Here is a 21,398-nt window from a genome sequence, read left to right as displayed (position 1 = left end):
TGCGACATTTTTTGCCTCTTACCATTTGGTGCTGAAGACGACGTGGGCTGTTCTGGTAAAATATGAAATACTGTCCTTTTTTGAGTTTGTTTCTGCTTCTTCTGATTGTTTGCTGGATTTTTTTTTTTATCAGCCATTTATCTATCTCATGGTTAAATTTTAAACATAGAATAGATCAAATAATAGCACCACTTACTGATATTGGCACACCACAGACTAACAACATGAAATTAGTGAATATTACCTGAATAAGGGAATCCCCGGACCAGGAACATTTTTCTCTTTTGTGACTTTTCTCCCCTTTACGGTAAATAAGCCTAATGCAAAACAGACAGGTTATTAAAACGTGCATGCTTCGTGCAGTATTAACAAAAGATCGCGCGACCGAAAGATAAAAGCATAGCTGACAATTGAGTTGAAATGCTAACTCTCTTCAACCGAATTCCATATGTGAAACTGCCATAACATTTACTATATATATATTTTAGTTTTAATTCTGGTTATTTTATAATGAAGCAGGCAAACAACATTTGCCTGCTGAAACTTAAATGGTAATTTCTTATCAAAGAAATCAGCAGTTATGAGAATACAACACAGCACAGACTGTGTTGTTAATGCATCACTTCACTGACTCTTCCCTGGAGCTCATATGTATATTATTGATTTCAGTAGCTTAACTTCATGCTGCTTCGAATGCTAGTTCTTATCTGAGAACAGTCAGAAATCATGTTGCAAGCTCTTGATCACTTTTCAAAACTTTTAAATGGCAGATTATTGTGTAGAATTTATGGAAACAAAAACATATGTGTTGGAGTAATTACTTATAATTAAGGAAATAACATGATGTTTCAACCTCTATATCAAGGTCATCATCAGGAAAACATACATATGCACAGGGCACAAGCTACATGAAGCTATACAAAAGTAAGCTATAACTAAATGCTTTGCTAATTGTATACACTAGCTTGACCTCTGGTGAAAATATAAAATAAAATATATAAAAAATAAATAACTAATTAACAAATAAAATAATTTTTATACATATTTCATTCACAATACAAAATGTTTACACATTTTATTTATGTTAATTAATTAAATAATTTATTTATTTTTATATATATATATTTAAATTTTTTTAAAGTTTTATTTTTTCACCAGAGGCCAGGCTAGTAAACAATTAACAAAGCATTTAGATTTAGCTTACTTTTGTGTAGTGTCATGTAGCTTGTGTCCTGTGCATATATATATGGTTTCCTGATGATGACCTCAATATAGAGGTCAAAACATTGAGTATTATTTTCTTAATTGTAAGTCAAGTAATTACTCCAACACATGTTTTTGTCTCCATAAATTCTATACAATGAATGCTGACCACCATGTAACCTTGAAAAAAAATTTAAAACAATGTTTGTCCACTTGGCTATAAAGTAATAATGCATATGTACTATCCTTTTTTTAAATAATATTGAACAACTTGAAACATTTTTGGTTATTTCCTTCAGTAGCTATTCTTTAGATGATCAAATCTGAAATCACACTGGCTTAAAATGAAAAACAATATTTGTAATTGACCTTAATATACGAGGGTGGTCTGAAAAGTTCTCGGCCTAACAATGAAAAAACGAATTTATAAATTCAAAATTATTTTTATTTTTCAACATAATCTCATTTAAGACTAATACATTTATTCTAGTGATGCTCCAGCAGCATTAACCATCCCTGTAGTGGTTCCCAGTAAGATCTGCAAAATATCCCTCTACAGCTGCAATCACCTCTTGATTCGAAGAAAAGTGCTGACCAGTGAGGAAGAGTTTTAGTTTTGGGAAGAGATAGAAGTCAGAGGAAGCCAAATCTGGGGAATAGGGTGGATGTTCGAACAATTCATAGTGCAGATCCCTTAATTTTCCCATTGCCAAAACACCTTTGTGGGTAGGTGCATTATCCTGATGAAAGATGATTTTTTTCTTCTGTAAACCGGGTCTTTTCTCATGAATTTTTTTTTGTCTAGTCTGGTTAAAAGATCAGAATAATATTCCCCGGTTATTGTTTTACCCTTTTCAAGATAATTAATAAACAAAATACCTTTAGCATCCCAAAACACTGATGCCATGACCTTTCCTGATGATGGAACTGACTTCGTCTTCCTTGGCACCGAACAACTGGCTTCTGTCTGCTATTTTGAATGCTGTTTGGATTCTGGTGTGTAATGGTGAATCCCAGTCTCATCCATAGTAATAAATCAAAGCACAAAATCAGTTTTATTCTTGTTAAAATGCTCCAAGCACTGTTCAGAGATTTTCATGCTAGTGCATTTTTGATATGCTGTGAGCAAGCGCGGCACCCATCTTGCACAAAACTTTTAATATATCCTACACATTCTTTTGAAATGCTTGTAGTCTTAATAATTTCACACACTTTGACTTGCCAATCATCCAATCCCATATCTTGCACTTGATCAATGATTTCTGGTGCTGTTAATTTAAACTTAATTTTATATCCGCACGATACTCAATTTTATCCATTTCAAGGGATACAGACAACACTTTTACTTCAGACAGCTGTATAAAACAAACTACTTGACACAATGACTTGCAATTTGACATGGATGCTTATGACAGATGTACCACCTTAGAAAAAAAAAATCTTGCCGGTAACGTTGCCATCTATGGTTGAGGCTCACATGTAACAAGCAAAGGCAGTGAAGAACTGATGAAAAAGTAATATACTGCATTGTGTTACTACCTTATGTACAATGCAGTTAATGGAAACAGGATATGTACAGAGACCTGAGCCATCATATTTATATAACTCCTTCACAATTCCAAAGTCTGAATATAAGATGGCACAGTTTGCATGCAAATAACAAAACTTAAGACTTTTCTCTCCATTTCCCACCTTAATGTGAACATATGGCATATATATATTTAACCAATTCTCTCGATTTTATAAAATGACATTCTTCTTTTTCTTATAATTACTTACAATAATGGTAAGTTGTAAATCAACTGTTTATTATTATTATAAAGTTTAATTATTCTTTTCTGTTTTACCTGGAATCATAAATACCGCAAAAACAAGATTAAAAAAATATTATTTACTGCAACACATAAAACAGTACTGCTTGCTATAAATTAAACTTTTATTCTACATACAGCATTTTTTAAATTTAGTTTTTTGAAAAAGGAATTTAGTATTTAATAAACAGGAATGTCAAATTTATTAAATTAAAATTTTACTGCACATGTGAATTATTAACATCATATTAATCACTTCTGAATCTTCCATAGATCATTGATACTTATACAGTCACTGCCCCTCAACACACAATGTACATATTATAACATCAACACAAAAATCATTGTATTGAGACAAAGATTTTTAAAAACCATACCAAGAACAGCATTAAAAGAATTTCAATGAACATTTCATGTTTTTTGGTTTGCTGACTCACTTTAACTGAGAAAGCAATGATTAAGACAATGCTTCTGATGACATCAGAGTCTATTTTAAATTCCATAATTGAATTTCAGATGAAAAAAAAAAAGATATTAAAAGAGCTCACATATAACTCACTATGTCTGTCCAGCAGCAGCATTGGTAAAGTTAAATGTGAAAGGCATTAATTTAGAGCATCTTCACTCATGAGAACCATTCATCCTATATCAGCAGAAAAAGAAGGAAAAAAAAAAAGGTTAATGAAAACCAGATATACTAATATAACAACAACAACAAAAAAAGCATTTAACATATTTTTTAACAGTATTAAGCTCAACAATTTTTTTTTATGTCTGAATATATAATTAGTTTCCTAACAATAGTATTTTCTTTGTTCAAAGAAATCTATCCAGTGCAAAAATTCCTCCATACTTCATGTAGTTCTAATTATATAACTGATATACAACTGATATAACTGACATCAAATTATATAACTGATATACAAACAGTAGTTTCGGACTCATTATGGATCATCTCTGATTTTTGCAGTTTTCACAACACAAAAATAAAATAATGAAAATAAGATATTTAATTATTTAGCTGCTACTGTTCCACTGGTTTTATATATAGCATTTTCAGTGCATAAACAGCAATTAGTTTATAATATAAACAGTTTAAAATTGTAATGAGAAATACAAAGAACTGATTTGATGCTATTCATTAATGGATAAAGAGAAATTTACAAATATTACACCAGTCTTAAAAATGTCTCCCAGATTTTTGGCAGATTGACAGCCATACTTGTTAAGGTTTGGAGAAAGTTTCATTGCTGCTGCTGATTCTGATAACAGCCTACTCAACTTGCAATGAATTCTATACGTAGCACTGATCCCCCCCCCCATCTAATTTTCCATGAAGAGGTGTCTAAGGCATGGTCTGCAGATCTGCCTTATCATAATGATAGTGGTGAGTATATATTTTATGCATTTCTTATCTTGAAAGCTGGAATGCTGGTTAACTGCAGAATGCTGTCAAATGAGTAAGAAGAATGCCATGTGCTATCATCAGGAAAAATTGTGGATAGCATTATTGGTCAAGGAAAGATCATTTATGCACAGGAGAAAGAGAGTAGGCAATAGAACAGTCTTGAGACAATCCTGTGCTGGTGAAAATGCATAAACAGAGGAAGCTATCCACCATTATATGAGTGAATGATCAGAGAGAAAGCTATATAGTAAATTATAGAGGAAAATAGGTAGACCAAAGAATGGAAATTTAATGAGTAGGCCTCAAAGCCAGATACTCTGAAAATGCAAAGAGCACAGCATATTTCTGCAAACCATTGCATGGTATGTGTCCAGTGATAGGTGATTTCAACTAAGAGATTTGCCATGGATCTAGAGTGGTAGAATCCATACCAGTCATCAATGATTAATAAGTGGGCCTCAAGATAATAAAGATGAATGTTGATTATCTTGATTATTATAAGGAGGACTGAGGTGAGGAAAATGGATAAGCAGTTGGAATAGAAGCCTTACATCCCCCTTTTTTTTTCAATAGGTTGGATATATGCTTGCTCCCATGTGTTGTGATAAGTGCTAGTAGTGTAGAGATAACATAGCACAGGTGTTAGTTCTGCAGATAACTTCTAAATACAATTAGGAATGCTATCATCAGGATCAGGACTAGACTTTGTGGTATCTAGTTTAATTCTGAGTTTTTTTTTTCTTTTTTCTCCAAAAGACCACAGGAAATGTGGTACACTGTTTCTGATATGGCAGGAGGTAATCTGTCTTAGTCATCTATGCAGAATCCATGTGTTAAAGCTTTAGTGCTGGGAGGACATTATGTTGGAGGTTTAATGGAGTAAAAACAGCACTAGGAAAGGATTAAAAACTAATTTTAATGCTTCCAATATTTTGTCTCAGTCACTGAGACATCTTCAGGGAGTACAATTAATATTTGTAACACACACACAAAGACAACACAATACTAAATGAAACATGTGGGTGACTCTGAAGTCATATCAAGGTGGTGCACTCTCTATGGGCACATTTGTATGTGGCCTAGGATGTAAACTGGGACCTCTGACAATTATTGTTTCCCAAATTTTGGGAAGTTTAATGCATCCATATTTGTTTAAGTTAGGTTGACTTGTGAGTGCCACTGCACATTCCAAAAACAGTCTTTCTTTTTTGAATTTACTATGGTGGAGCATAGTATTTTTTTTCCCAGGAGATCCTGCGAGTTGTATCCAATACATGGTCTGCAAGGCCAGACTGATCCATAGTCATGGTCAATCTGGTCTGCAAAAGCTTTACAGTTTGTGCAAACACATTTGGGCAGTTGCATTCTCCTGGCATCCGCCATACTCAGACCTGTCCACAAGACTGGCAGATGAAGCATGATTTATCACTCCGGAAAATGTTTCCCCTGCTTCAAAGTCCAACAGCGGCAAGTTGTAGACATTCCACTACCACTCCACTTGACGATAGCATAATTGTCCCTACTGATGTTAGGCTTGCGTCTGGCTGTACAACCATGGAAACCAACATTCTTTAGCTCCTGATAAAAAACCGTTTGTGGTGCTGGTGTTACTTGCAGAGATATTTTGGAACTTAATAGTGAGTGTTTCAACTGAAAACAGGCAATTTTTTTTCACACCAAGCACTTCAGCACTTGATGGTCCAACTCTGTGATTTTATGTAGATTACCAGGTCACAATTGTGTTGCTTAGGCATTTCCATTTCACAATAACATCACTTACAGTTGATCGGCAGAGCAGAAATTTCTTGTAATGGGTTGTTACAAAGGTGGCATCCTATGATAGTGCCACACTAAAGGTCACTGAGCTCTTCAGTATATGGCCCATTTTACTGTTAATGTTTGTCTATAGAGACTGCAAGACTGTGCACTGTAGTTGTGATGTATATAACCATATCCATTAATATGAAAAGATGACTGCATATTTTTGATCACAGACTATGTTTGAACATACTGCCAATAACATGGCCTTGTCTGTGACTTCATCATACCATTACTTTAGCTTCAGGTACAGTTTGGCAGTGTATAATAGCAGCAAGATTATGAGCCAGTTATTGGGGGAGGCCTCCTGACTCATTACTATCAAATTGGAGCCTGTGTGCTACTCGTAGCTGGCCTATAGACACAAAATGGAAATTTTGGTCTCTAAATATAGTTGACTCTCACTAGGACAAACTAAGAGAGACCACTTTGTTATAGTGAATTTTTTATATCATAAAGTTGAGATATTTCAGCAATTTGTTACATTGGTTTATGTTATAATGAGAGCTGACTGTACAAAAGGTGGAATTTACTGTTCTGGAAATCAAACATTGCACTGTTCATTTCAGGTCTGTACTTAGTAATGGATAATTGTGGATAACCTGCATAACCACCAACTCTTGGCATTTCCTCTGACTAGGAAGATTTCATTTCACAGTGGGAATGTTCAATGCACTCACTAGAACCCTTTTTGCAGAAACAGGCCACACCAAGAGAAGGCAGAATTGACAAGTGACAGAGAGATGATTCATAGTGTACATCACCTATCCATTAGTAGCCCAATGGCTAGAGAAATCTTTATTCAGCTGAATCTCGAGTTAGTTTATCTGTAACCTAGCCCCATATTGGGCTTTTCTCCAAGAAGAAATTCAGGATATTCACACAATAATATTAATTAGGATTACAAACTTACCATTATTATTAACTTTGTTCTTTTCTCCAAATTTTTCCAGAACATTTCTGGGTAGCTAATTCCTGATTACCAAGCATACAGAAATGTTTTAGGAAAATTTGGAGAAAAGAGCAAAGCTAATAATAATGATAAGCAGCTGCTAGATTTCTTTTCAGGATGTAGACTAGTTATTACTAAAACCATGTTCCAACATAAATATGCACAAATTCACAAAGAGAAAAGATGCAAGAAATAAGAAAAATTCTCAATGACTTTGCTATTGTTAACAGCAATGCTTTCCCACTGGTTCAGGACAAGGGTGTACAGAGGATTTGAAACTGGAAGTGATCATTGCTTAGTGTTCATACTAAAAAGAAGGGAATGTAAGAAAGTTTTAAAGTGAATCAAAGTTGAGTAGCTTTCAGAGATGAACTATAGACTCAAATATGCAAACATTATTGAAGAAAAAATGAAAGAGAATGAAAACAAAACCTTGGAGATTCAGTGGCAAACCATAAAGAAAACATTCAGATGCAGTGAGGCTTCCTAAAAGGATACAAAATTCTTAACTCATGGGGGACTCAGGAAGTTAAAGAGGTAGCAAAGAAGAAACTGTATTAAAAGTTGCTGGCAAGTAAGTCAACTTCTGATCTTAGAAAATATTGAAAAAAATGTAAGAAAGTGAAGCACTCTGTAAACAAAAAGTCATGCAAAAACTGTGGCAAGAACATAGAAAATAAATATCAGGAAGGTGTCAAAAAATCCTGGAGGATGTAGAAAAAGTAAATGAAAAGTAGAAATAGTAAATGAAACAAGTAGTGACAGCCTGATGATAGAATAAATAAATATCAATATCTACAGTAAAAACATCAAAAGCTGAAATGTGAAAATGAAGCTAGTGTAGATATTTGAGCATTTCTGGTGTAGACTAGAAATGCTCAAATATGGAGATTTAAAAGGTTTTAGATGGCTACACTGCATAATTCAGAAGGCATGGTCAGAGTCAAATTTCTGATGCCTGGAGTAGAGCTCTCATAGTACCCATTCTATAAAAAGGGAAATAAAACCAAATGTGAGCATTACACAAAGCAATTTCCCCACAAGTGTTCCTGGTAAGATTTATGCAAGTATACTTCAGAAAGGGCTAAAAATCGGTGGAAGGGAAGCTTGGAGAAGGAGAAGATGGATTCAGGCCATCTTCTTTTGTTGTCATATTAATTTGTTGTCAGGATCAAATTTTTACTTTAAAACAAATAGTGGAGAAGTCATGAGAATATAAACAAGGATCTGTATTTAACTTTTGTTGACCTAAAAGAGACATATGACCAGATGTCAAGAGAAAAGCTGTTCAAAAACAATACAGTTATATGGTGTGAATGGACATTCTATCAAGCAATACATAGTTTATATTTGAGTTGTAAGCAGTTAGAATTGAGGAAAGTACCAGAAAATGGTTTGATGTTAAATCAGATTTAAGGCAAGGGTGAAATTTATCTTCTATTATTCTGTTATTCATTCACGATCATCTACATGGATCACATTATGAAGGAAAGTGGTATTAAACCTAATATCAAAATTGGAGATATTAATCTCAGCTCTCTGCTTTATGCTGATGATGTTATATTTCTAAATAAATCCAGTGCAATCTATAGGATTCCCTGAATAAATTGAATAACTGTTGTAATAAATTTGGTATGAAAATCAGTAATAAAAAGAAAAAGACAACGAAAATAGGCATAGCATTGAAAACATCAACTGAATCCTGAATGGAGAACCTACAGAACAAGTAAAACATTTCAGCAATCATTTAGGCACAATTTTTACTGAATGTGGCAAATTAAATATGAAAATAGACAGTAGAGTTGGCAAAGTTGGTATGGTAGGAAGTCGGCTGAATAAATTTATATGGAATAAGAGATGATAATATATTATAAGAAATTAGTCAAAACACTAAACTGGCTGTGTACAAGACAGTGTTCAAACCAATTTTAACTTATGGATCTGAGAGATGGATCAGAAATAAAACACTTGATCAAAGACTGGAAACCACAGATATGACACGTCTGAGAAAGATCAGGGGAGTGATGTGATGGCATCAATGGCAGTATAATATTAAAAATGAGAATACATGTGTTGAGGCTTAAGTGCTGTGAAGAATTAATGTTAGAGGTTTAATGGAACATTAACAGCACTGAGGAAAGGATTAAAACTAATTTTAATACTGCCAATATTTCGTCTCCGTCACAGAGACATCTTCGGGGATTACAAAAACATTTTGTAACAACATACACACACACACACACACAAATACAATACGGAGTGAAACTAAAGTCCTATCTAGGTGGTGCACCCTCTATGGGCATTTGCAGGTGGCCTGGGATGTAAAGAGGGATCTCTGATAATTAAAGTTTCCCAAATTTTGGGAAGTTTAATACAACTGTATTTGCTTAAATTAGGTTGATTCCTGAGTGCAGATGCAGATTCAAAGAATAGTCTTTCTTTTTTGAATTTACTATGGTGGAGCATGGTATTTTTTTTCCAGCAGATCCTGTGCGATGTATCGAAAACATCGTCTGCAAGTCCAGATTGACCATAATCGTGTTTGCAGATGTAAGAACTTAGTAACACGCCTTCTTAATGGTAACCTTTCTTTCTCTGTATATAGAAAACCTACTCATACAGGCGGATACATTCACAAACTCTCCCCCCACCACCACCCCTCCCAGCAATAAAGCATTATTAAAACTCTGATCAATAGGGTCCACAATCTTTGTTCCAGTAAAACTGCCCCTGCAACCGAACTCAAACATATACAAAACACCTTCCTTTCCAATGGCTATAATGATTACAGAATTAAAAAAATAATCAAGTCCTTCCCCATTCCCCGAACATCTCTTCAGAAATGCCATCACCATTCCTTACATCCGTGGTACTTCAGAAAAAATAGCCAGATCATTAAAAAAGTGCAACCTCCATACAGCTTTTAAGCCCCACCGTAAACTTGCTATCCTTATCCGCTCCACTAAAGACCAGCTCCCTCCTCTTTCAGGAGGGAGCTGGTCTTTAGTGGAGCGGCCACCTGGAAGTATTAAACCTGGTGTATATAGAGTACCTTGTTCCTGTAAACTTGCCTACTTCGGACAAACAGGCAGGTCAGCATCCATCCAGTTAGAAGAACACAGTTGTTACATCTGCAAACACGATTATGGTCAATCTGGACTTGAAGATCATGTTTTGGATACATCCCACAGGATCTCCTGGAAAAAAACTACCATGCTCCACCATGGTAAATTCAAAAAAGAAAGACTATTCTTTGAATCTGCATCTGCACTCAGGAATCAACCTAATTTAAACAAATATGGTTGCATTAAACTTTCCAAAATTTGGGAAACTTTAATTATCACAGATCCCTCTTTACATCCCAGGCCACCTGCAAATACCCATAGAGGGTGCACCACCTAGATAGGACTTTAGTTTCACTCTGTATTGTATTTGGGTGTGTGTTGTTACAAAAAGTTTTTGTAATCCCCGAAGATGTCTCTGTGACGGAGACGAAATATATGAAGTATTAAAATTAGTTTTAATCCTTTCTCAGTGCTGTTAATATTCCATTAAACCTCTAACATGAATGTAAAAATGAGAATATTAGAATGAACTTGACACTGTTAGCAGAGCTAATCTCAGGTAGTATGGTCACTTAAACAGAATTGAGAGAGAGCAAAGGTTGGCAAAACAAATGCTCTTTGCTAGAATGGCAGGAAAAAGACCCAGAAGAAGACCAAGATCTAGGCAGATTGATATAGTAAAAAAAAAAAAACCTAAGAACAGAGAAATACAGCTATGGAATATTTCTCCCATATTTGGGCTGGTGCCAAAATCCTCCCTGAGAGTGCTTAATTCTATCCAGAAGAGGGCAATCTATTAATGATCCCTCTCTCACAGATGTTCAGTTTCTGCCTTGCGCTTTTTCTACACATGCTTTCATGGACAGTGTTCTGCTGATTATTCCTCCACTCTCCTCCAAAATCATTAAATAAGAGCCACTGCTAACCAACAGCCTTTTAAAGTCTCCCCCACTTTGCCTACCCCAAAGATAGCTACAACCTTCATCTATTCAAACAAAATGTGAACATTTTGGGAAACAAAATACAGATTCCTCTACATGAACATTTCAATTGGATTTTCTTGAATTCATTCTCTTTTAATTCTTATGTCTCCCATTATTGTTTGCATTTATACTTTTTTTTTTTCTTTTCCCATACTGTACTTTTGTGTTCTTTAAGTATGGTTCTGGCCAATCATTTGTATGCTGTTGTCAACATGAGTTCCAGCCATTTCTTTTGTTATGTTCCTCATGATTTCTTATGTTCTGTTTCCTGTCATTATTTCCATTGTTTCATGGGAATGGAAAGGGGTGTCAGTATTTTTTTGCCTAAATTCACTATGGATACCTTGCACTGCTACAACAAAATATGTTTCTAGTCCCTAGGGGTGTTCACTATAGTGAGTGTCTACTATACTACCTTTAAAGAAACAGATGAATATTTAGATATCCGAGATTATTTTTGGAGTGTCAGCACTGACCTACTCACTAAATCTTCGACCATTATTTACCAAAAACATGAGAGATGATCATATTAAGATTACCTTCAGTCCAATGACTACACTATTTTAAAAATTTACAGAACAATTTTTCCCTGCACATAATTTAATATAGGAATACAGTTCAAAGAATAGTCTAGAATACATGAATTCTAGATAATTAATTTAAAGAGAGTTGGGTAGGAGCATGAAAATTAGATAGCCAAGCTGCATTCCCATTTGGAATAATAAAAAAATTCTTTCCTGTAAATTTTAAGATTCAAGAAACATCGAAAATAAATTTCTTATGGCACACTTGGGCAGAATAAAGATGTATCAGGGAAAAGAAAAATTCAATAATAGCAAGAGAAGTTGGAAATTATATCTTGACTGACATTAACATTGGTTAATATCAGTTGAGGTTGTGTGAGGTACCAGATATGCAATATATATTAAGGTGAAACAATAATGGAAACATATGTTGCACAACATACTGGTCACTGCTGGGAATGTGATTTGCACTATACCATACTACCACGTTGCTACCATAAGTAACGAGTTAGGGGAAAAAAAAAAGTGAAATTTATTTATTTAGATAATTAAATAATTTTAGCCTGGAAGATGATATCCAGAGTTTTAAAACATGAGGTTTTTGGGTATAGCATATAAAGCTAGTAGGTCCAAAACATTGAGAACTGAACAAGGAAATGATGCATAAGTTGTTTGTATAATTGCTATTCATCTATGTGAATAGTTATAAGTATAGTTATTTAATCTGAATCAGGCTAGTGAAGAATAACTTTACAGATTTCTTTGAAGATAAATATATTTGTATATACAACACACACTCATATAATCATTTTATTCTGACTGATAAGGCATGCTTGATAACCATATCTACCCAGCTTGCCCAAAGTAATGGAGATTACAAGACATGGAATTTGATCTATTATACTAACAAATTTAGATTCAATGGATCAAGCTCACCATTTAAAAAGCTTCCCACACTTCATGAAGAAGGGAGAAGTGTGGATGGACATCTTTTGAATGGTGAGTTTATACTACAAAATCTAAATTTGTTAGTATAGTGGATATGTTCTAAAGTTAACCATCCTAAGCAAGAGATTAGAATGTTATATGGTGCAATGGAATTGGGAATAGGTTTTCTAAGCCTGATGAGGATTACTGCAGATCAGCATTAAATTCTTGACATATTCTCAAGGAAGTGTGCAGAATAACATACAACTTGAAAAGCTCACGATATTACTAACTTCATAACAAACTAATTTTGAGGAAAATTGATATCTGTTAGGACTCCAATATTGTCAGATTTATACTTGTCTTCTACAGTAATTCTAAATGAACCAATTCATCTACATATTGGTCTTTCTTTCTGTCATTCTGGCATTAAATACCTTTTTCTAGCCTTTCCTTTACTATTCTGTTTTAGTGACCATAAAACCTGAGCTACTTTCCTTCATAATGTGATCCATACAGATAACAAACACTGGAGACAGTGTGTACTCTTGTCTCACACATAATTTTACATCAATCAACTTTCTGTAACTCCTTCAATTTTAACTGCTAACATAAAACACAAACATAGATAAGATACTGCTCAATATAAAATCTCATTTACACCATATAACTGTAACATTTTGAGCAGCTTTTCTCTTGGCACCTTTTCATAAGCTTTTTTTAGGCCTACAAAATTTAAACATAGACGCTTATATTTTCATGATTTCTCAGTTATTTGCCTTAACGAAAAAAATCTGATGATTCTCACAACCATTATTTGACCTGAGTTTCTGTTTAACAATTTTTCTGGAACACTGAGTAAGGAAATTTCTCTAATTCCTACATTCAGTTTTCCCTCTTTTCATAGATGGCTACTAATATGAGAACTCCATGCAAATCATCTGGTATGCAACATTTTGGTCAGGTATTCTGAATTATGCTGTGCAGCCAATGGAATATTTCTATACCTTCATATTTGAACATTTCTGGTGTAATATCATTTACTCTGAGCTGCCTTTCCACATTTAGGATTTTGATGGCTCTTTCTACCTCAAGCATTGATATGTACTCCTGACTGCATCACTCTTGAATGTTTTCTACCACAATTCTGTCACTTCTTGTTTCATTTCGCAATCTTTCATAATAATTACTCCAAACATCCAGAATATTTCTTTGGTTTTAAGTCACCTTTTAATATACAGTGGAACCTCGGTTGTCGAACTTAATTCGTTCCCAAAGGCTGTTCGGAAACTGAAACCATTTTCCCATAAGAATTAATGTAAAATGGATTAATCTGGTCCCGAATCCCAGATGATTGTTTATTTAAACTTTTACAACAGTACTGCATGCATAAGATCGTATACAAACATAATGAAAATGCATAAAATATTACATAAAAAGAATAACCACAATAGATAAAATATAGACGAAAATCGATCGCCTCTTTATTTTGAGTATTGTACAGATCGTTGATTTCGCCATACCGAACTGCATAGCAAGATCAAAGACACGAATGCCGTTTTCATGTTTGGATACGATTTCTTTTTTCATCCCTATTGTGGTTCTAACAACTTTTATTTTTTGCTTTGCTGCCATCCTATTCTTCTGCAGTCCCATGGTGGCTCAATTAATAATAATTTATGCAAAAAAAAAAAAAAAAAAATCGAAAAAAAAAAAAAAAAAAAAAAAAAAAAACGACTGGAAATTCGAGCAGGTGTCTGCACTGAATGAAGGCTGCCACTTAACTGATGCTTTTCCGCCTTACAGCTCAGCACGTGGTTGCCATTTGCCTGTTTGGGAACCGAAATGTTCGAGAACAGAGGCATTCGACAACTGAAGTTCCACTGTAATTTTGAAATAAGAAATTATTATTTCTTATTTCAAATCCCCTGTACTCTCCTTGTATAGAACTATCATGAAGATACTAATAACAATAGCACAGTCAATGAGACTATTTTTTATCTTTTCTTTCCACATGAATTTGTGCACATCTTTATGTTGGAACATAGTGTTGGTTAGCTTTACTCTTTTCTAAAACATTTCTGTCTGGATTTCATTTCCTACTTCTGCTATTTAGAATTCCAACAAAATCTAACTTTTTCATCATGTCAGTTGGCTTCTCAATTGACTTGAAAAAAGTCTTGCAATTCTTCACTAGTATATTCTTTCTGTGGGAACCACACACACACAAATAAGCCTCAATGTCTAATTGCCCATTTTGATATTTGCCCACATCAGTCCATTTGATATTGCTTACCATTCCAGAATATTATCCTCATGTTTAGTGCTGAATACTATAGCTATTCCTTCCACTTCCTGACTATTACTGCAAGGATATAACATCTTGTGTTTGTTACTTAAAAGAATTGGAACTGTTTTTGTTTTTTTGCTTCACTAAGATCAATTATGTTAATGTTACTCCTCTAAAATTATTTTTGTCAGCTGCAATCATTTGACACTTTTCATACTGATAGCACCTATGATGCTACTGATCATGAAATGTAGCTGACTTTTTACTGTTCACTCTGGTTTCATGACAAAAACAGCAGGTACCTTGTTTAACCAAACAAAACAGCCAGCATGCAATTAAATCTTGTTATAGCATTTTTGTCTTTGTCTTAAGCTAATACAGAATGCAATTTGGTTATCTAAATCCTAAACTGCTAGTTCATTCTTATCTGCTCAGTATTCAGGTAGATCACATACTAATGGGAGTTGGGGGGGGGGGGGAGTTTGCACTACAAGTTGAGAAATGGATATTAAGTCAGAAGACTGGTTGGTTCTCTGCAAGTCTCAAAAGGCTACGTGAAGGTATTTCCTGGTTCTCTAGATTTGAGAACCCGTTACCAATAAAGGTGAGTTTGTGGTATGTTTTGATTATTAAGGTATTCAAAATGATGGAGTTGTTGGACTTAATTGCAATGGTAAATGTGATACAAGGGTAGTCTGAAAAGTTCTCGGCCTAACAATGGAAAAAATGAATTTATAATTTCAAAATTATTTTTATTTTTCAACATAATCTCTTTTAAGACATACATTTATTCTTGCAATGCTTCAGCTCCATTATCTCATCCCTCTAGTGGTTCTCAGTAAGATCTGCAAAATATCCCCACCCCCCCACACACACACCTACAGCTGTAAAATCATCTCTTAATTCGAAGAAAAATGCTGAACAGCGAGGAAGAGTTTTAGTTTGGGGAAGAGATAGAAGTCAGAGGGAGCCAAATCTGGGGAATAGGATAGACGTTCCAACAATTCATAGTGCAGATCCCTTAATTTTCCCATCACCAAAACATCTCTGTGGGCAGGTTCATTGTCCCGATGCAAGATGATTTTTTTCTTCTGCCAATCAGGTGTTTTTTCACGAAATTTTTTGTCTAGTCTGGTTAAAAGATCGGAATAATATTCCCCGGTTATTGTTTCACCCTTTTCAAGATAATTAATAAACAAAATGCGTTTAGCATCCCAAAACACTGATGCCATGACCTTTCTTGCTGATGGAACTTATTTTGTCTTCTTTGGTGCTGATCAACCGGCTTCTGTCTGCTATTTTGACTGCTGTTTGGATTCTAGTGTTAAATTGTGAATGAAACTATGTTGTGTAATTTATTTTTTTTTATTCATATTTAACATTGCTTATTATGTATTAATCATGTTTTATATAAAAAGTAATTACTATTCCTTATTTAAGAATTACTATTTAATTATTTATTCTATTCTTAACCTACTGTTAATATATTAAATAATAATATGTGTAAAATTTATGGTAACTAAATATATATGATGTAACGTAAAGTGTTATTTATAATTAATTTCATATGTAATGAAAATGTTGACTAAGTAGTTCAAATATTCTGTTTATTCTTATTTGTGAAATTATTTAACGTTATGTAATCGTTCATGTAGTAGTGGAGCGTTGTATTACATTAGCGAAATGTTTGCGTTTAGTTTGTTGTCATGGAGACGCATGAGTAAACAACCACGGGGTCGAAGAGAACGTGGCATTCGAACGGGGGGGGGGGGGGGAAGAGTAAAAAGGAGATAATTGAAGTTTTATTAAAAAAGAGAGAGGGGAGAGTGAGCTTTGCGGAACCAGTAGGAAGGTAGCATACAAGCAAAGAAGTAAAAGAAGATTATAAATTCTTTAGGGCAGATATTCATGAGAATAGTGTTAGAAGGCCAAAGCGTAGTGAATCATAAAGTTTGTTATAAGTGAAATCAGCTGTCGTTGTGAAGAAAAGTTAATGCAGTAATCAGATAAACAAAATTGCTGTTTTTTTAGAATAGTGAAGCGCAGTTAACAAAAGTTCAGTTAAAGCGTAGAAGAATTTTATTATGTGTGTTCCGCTAATGTAAATAAGTTAATTCATAAGTGTACTCGCAATAACTTGATGTATTGAAGATTTTATCTGGTAAGAGTAGTTGTATATGTTTGTCTATTCTAGCATTAACTGTAATAGATCTCCGATGCTCAAAGTCCGGAATAAGCTTGCTTGGAATATTGTCTACCTAGATTAGTGCCTGCTGTGAACTTAAGCATTGAACTGACAGATTTGTAGAGACTGACTGATTGTGAAGTTTGTTATTTTAATCTGAGTTAAGAAAATATGTGTTTTTTGAAGTTGCAAATTGTTTTTGAGAATTTAGAACATCGAACTGGAATGAGAGACTTAGCGAGTTGTATTGAGTTTATTGTATTGTTTCATTTAAAAGTAGAATTATTGTACTTGTTATATATCATATATTAAATGTTTTATTTTGTTGATCTAAATATTGTGTTTGCCTGAATTCCTTATTATTGCACCGTTCATAAAAAATTCGAATCTAGCGGGTGCCCCAAATAGAATAATAGTTAATTCGGCCTAAACAAATGAGAAGACTGCTAGCTAATTAAAGATTGATCTTACTATTTATATAGACTAATCTAAGATAGGGTGGCGCAGTATAAATATAAATTTCCCTATTTTAAGATTGGTGACCAATTGTTAATTAGTTAATTTATAGATAAGTGACTTGAAATAAGACCACGGACTCGAAGGACAAGAGTCGTCACGACACTAGTGTGTAATGGTGAATCCAAGTCTCATCCATAGTAATAAATCAAAGCACAAAATTGGTTTTATTCCTGTTAAAATGCTCCAAGCACTGTTCAGAGATTTTCATGTGAGCGTGTTTTTGATATGCTGTGAGCAAGCATGGCACCCATCTTACGCAAAGATGTGCTTTTGAAATGCCTATAGTCTCAGCAATTTCATGCACTTTGACTCGCTGGTCATCCAATACCATATCATACACTTGATCAATGATTTCTGGCATTGTTACACTTTTTTGGATGTCCTTCACATGGACAATCTTCAAGGCTGGTACGGCCACGTTTAAACTTGGCAGCCCATTTCTTGATTGTCGAAAATAAAGGAGAAGAGTGCCCATAAACTTTTATGAACTTCTAAGGAATTTCTTTTGGCATTAAACCTTCTTTTACAAAGAATTTTATAACCGCATGATACTCAATTTTATCCATTTCAAGGGATATATAGACAACACTTTTGCTTCAGACAGTTGTATAAAACAAATTACTTGATACAATGACTTGCAATTTCACATGGATGCTTGTGACAAATGTGCCAACTTGGGAGAAAAAACTTGCCAATAGTGTTGCCATCTATAATCGAGGTGGTCTGAGCTTTTCAGACCACCCTCGTATATGGATGACTATTTTTATTTATCTCATTTAATAAAACAAAGAGATAAGATTGAAGTGTCTAAACTGTAAAGGCATTACTGTTTAGTATCTTATATTATAGTATCTATACTGTTGGATGATGATGATACTGTTGGATTCTGAATGAAGAGAATAGGAAAGTATTAATATCTCATTCAGAGTCCAACATAATCTACCATTCCCTGAGCAAAATGTTTTTTTTTTTTTTTTTTTAAACTAATAATCTCATACTCATAATATGCTATTTATATAATTTCCTTCAAGTTATGTTAATCAATATTTATTTATTAATATATTTTTGGGATAAATTACAGTTATTGAAAGCTGTGTATTAAAATATGATTTATTTTGTGAATTTAATTCCTTTAATATAATGTTAAAAACTGTAATATATGAAATTTTAATGTATCCAGGAAATTCCTTAAAATAACACTTGACAGGCTGCTATGAGAAATTATGTTATTTTTAGCTAGCGCGTGTTACTGTATAGGATACACGAAGCAAGTTTGATATGAACTAAACCAGTTAGAACCAGATTTTGGTGGGAAAGGAGAGAAGACGATGTTATAAGCAGTACATGAAAAAGAAGTGAGACACAAAGAGTAGGGAAACAGGCAAGGAAGGTGGCCGATTGACATGCCGTGAACAGAATAGGAAGGACGGAGAATCGCTTGGCACTTTGACTTACCTTTTTCGGAGTTCTAATTCTATTATAATTTCCTATCGCTTTGTAGTGGAATAATGCAAGACTAGGGATAATAAGAATAAGAAAAGAAAGAAATTGGAAGTTAAGTTGAACCAGTGCAAAAGGATATATTCTCCCGAGTCTATTAATCAATTACGGAAACAGAAGATAAGTTTGTGTAGTTTCAAAGTGAAAGTCAACAAGAATTTAAGTGTGTTCATTGGATTCTCAATGTGAAGAAGCTATACTGCTTACATAATTTAATCCTTATTGCTGTATTTAACTATTCAAGATTGAATGTGTGATGTAGTGAGACATTTCCCTCTTGACGTGCAGAATATTGTACCATTTGGATTAATGGTTCAAGACTGAAAGTGTGATATAGAGAAGCCTGTTGTAAGAAACTTAATGTAATATTAGAAACTGAAAATTCTGCGAAATGTTTTGCTAAGTTGATAGAACTTTGAAATCTTCAAATGAATGTCTGATGGTTTATATTTTATAACTGTTCTGAATAGTTAAACTGAGTTGATATTTAAACTATATTGAATAATAACTTTGATCAGAGTGAAGTTGTGATAGGAATCCTTGATAATAAGAAGAATAGAATCTGTATACGTAAGTTCTAATCATAATAATTATACTCTGCTGAGTGGTTTGCTAGTATCTCAATGAAAACTTAATTATTGTTTAACTGTTTTTTACTAGAAATCTTTGCTTTGATGTAAATTTATGTGACACTGCATTAAATATTTTTATTTGAATTGAATCTTGTGTTTACCTGACTTCTTTCATTGCACCGCTCATTAAAATACTTCGAAACTTAGCAGGAACCTTATATAATAAAGAGAACCTCGGCCTAAAATTTAGTAATAATATAGATTAGTTGATGGTTGATTCCTCAACATTGCTCTTGCAAATTTGAACATATTTGTGAAATATGTTCAAATTCAAAAAGAGTGGCGCAGTTAAAAATAAATATTCTCTGTGGAATGTGGAGTCAATCAACAGCTAGAATATACATCGAAGTAGAAAGTAGGATCCAACAATACCAAGGAAGAATGTGGACAATGATGGCAATATAACATTTCTAGTAGATTCTTCAAACAGAACTTGGGTCAGTGTGAGATTACTCCACTGCTTCCCCCACACCCCCATCTACTTATTAAAGAAATGACCTCTTGTAATTTAAATGTAATGTCTACTGAAATAAGTTGTCTTGAGGAAATGCCTGTTTAATGAGTTCTAAACTTAGTCACCATCAAAAGAATATTTCCAAAGAGAGAGAATATCAAAACTTCCTATCACATGACAAACACTTATTGAGAGAATTATTTGAAGCAGAATATGACGAAGGAGACTCGAGATACGGGAGTGTTGGATCTGGTTATAGTATCAGAAGACCTGTTCATAACTAAAGTGGCTACATTTCTTTCAAATGTGAAAAGTAAACATGAGGTGACAGGGACTGATGTGAGAACAGAGGTTGATGAATTAAAGGTACTCAGGATAATGCAGAATCTGACTTGGGAGGTAGCAAAACATGAAATTCCAATTAAGAAGGGTATATGTAGAACTACAAGGTAGGTGATTATGATGCACTGAAGAGGTAGCTCGAAGCAGTACCATGGCATAAAGATCTGCAAGAGATGGATGTTCACACTGCATGGGGAGGATAGTCAAGAGATACTTGGAAGCAGCAGCAATATCACACTGCACATATAAGGTCAGGAGGGTACATTGGATAGGAGTTAGATGGATGAGTAGAATCATTAAGCATGAGCTGCACAAAAAAAGAAAATGTTCTGGAGTGTATATAACGAAAAAGGTAACCTGCTAACTCACGAACAGTACATGAATCAGGCAAGAAAGGTGACCAGCATGGTAAGGAAGGCAAAATCAAAAGAAGAAATTAGCTGTGCAGGCAAAAGGAAATTCCCAAAGAGTTTTTTTCATTAGGTGGCAAGTAGAAAGAAGAATGACTATGGAAGGAAAATGAGTGCAGATGGTAGATAGGTAATAGAGGCAGAAAAAACTGTTGAACTGCTGAGTGATCATTTTGCAAGGGTATCTCTCATAAGTAAAGATATTGTTATGGCAGAGGTGACAGGGACTGATGTGAGAACAGAGGTTGATGAATTAGAGGTACTTAGGATATTGCAGAATCTTAATGCAAATACAGCTGTGGGATTTAATGGAATATTGGGTGGTGTTTTAATATAATGTGCAGGAGAACTGCCAATGCCTTGGACTAGTCTGTT

At 34.1% G+C, this 21,398-nt stretch overlaps 1 protein-coding gene across 5 annotated transcripts in view; it reads right to left on the bottom strand.

Annotated features, from left to right (window-relative positions):
- Positions 1-209: 209 nt before the first annotated feature.
- Positions 210-21,398, bottom strand: part of Snup (snurportin-1) — a 121,589-nt gene continuing 100,400 nt past the window's right edge. For 4 of the 5 annotated variants that reach the window (XM_090403562.1, XM_090403560.1, XM_090403563.1 and 1 more), the window contains exon 10: positions 1,627-3,657. The gene's annotated coding sequence lies outside the window, so the exon portion shown is untranslated. Of the gene's footprint in view, positions 318-1,626; positions 3,658-21,398 lie in introns of those variants that run through there. The other variant, XR_016549336.1, reaches the window with a different exon arrangement.

Source organism: Typopeltis vanoorti, chromosome 14 (genome assembly GCF_054136105.1).
Source record: "Typopeltis vanoorti isolate ZY-2024b chromosome 14, IOZ_Tvanoo_1.0, whole genome shotgun sequence".
NCBI classification, from domain to species: domain Eukaryota; kingdom Metazoa; phylum Arthropoda; class Arachnida; order Uropygi; family Thelyphonidae; genus Typopeltis; species Typopeltis vanoorti.
This window is presented reverse-complemented; position numbering and strand designations above follow the sequence as displayed.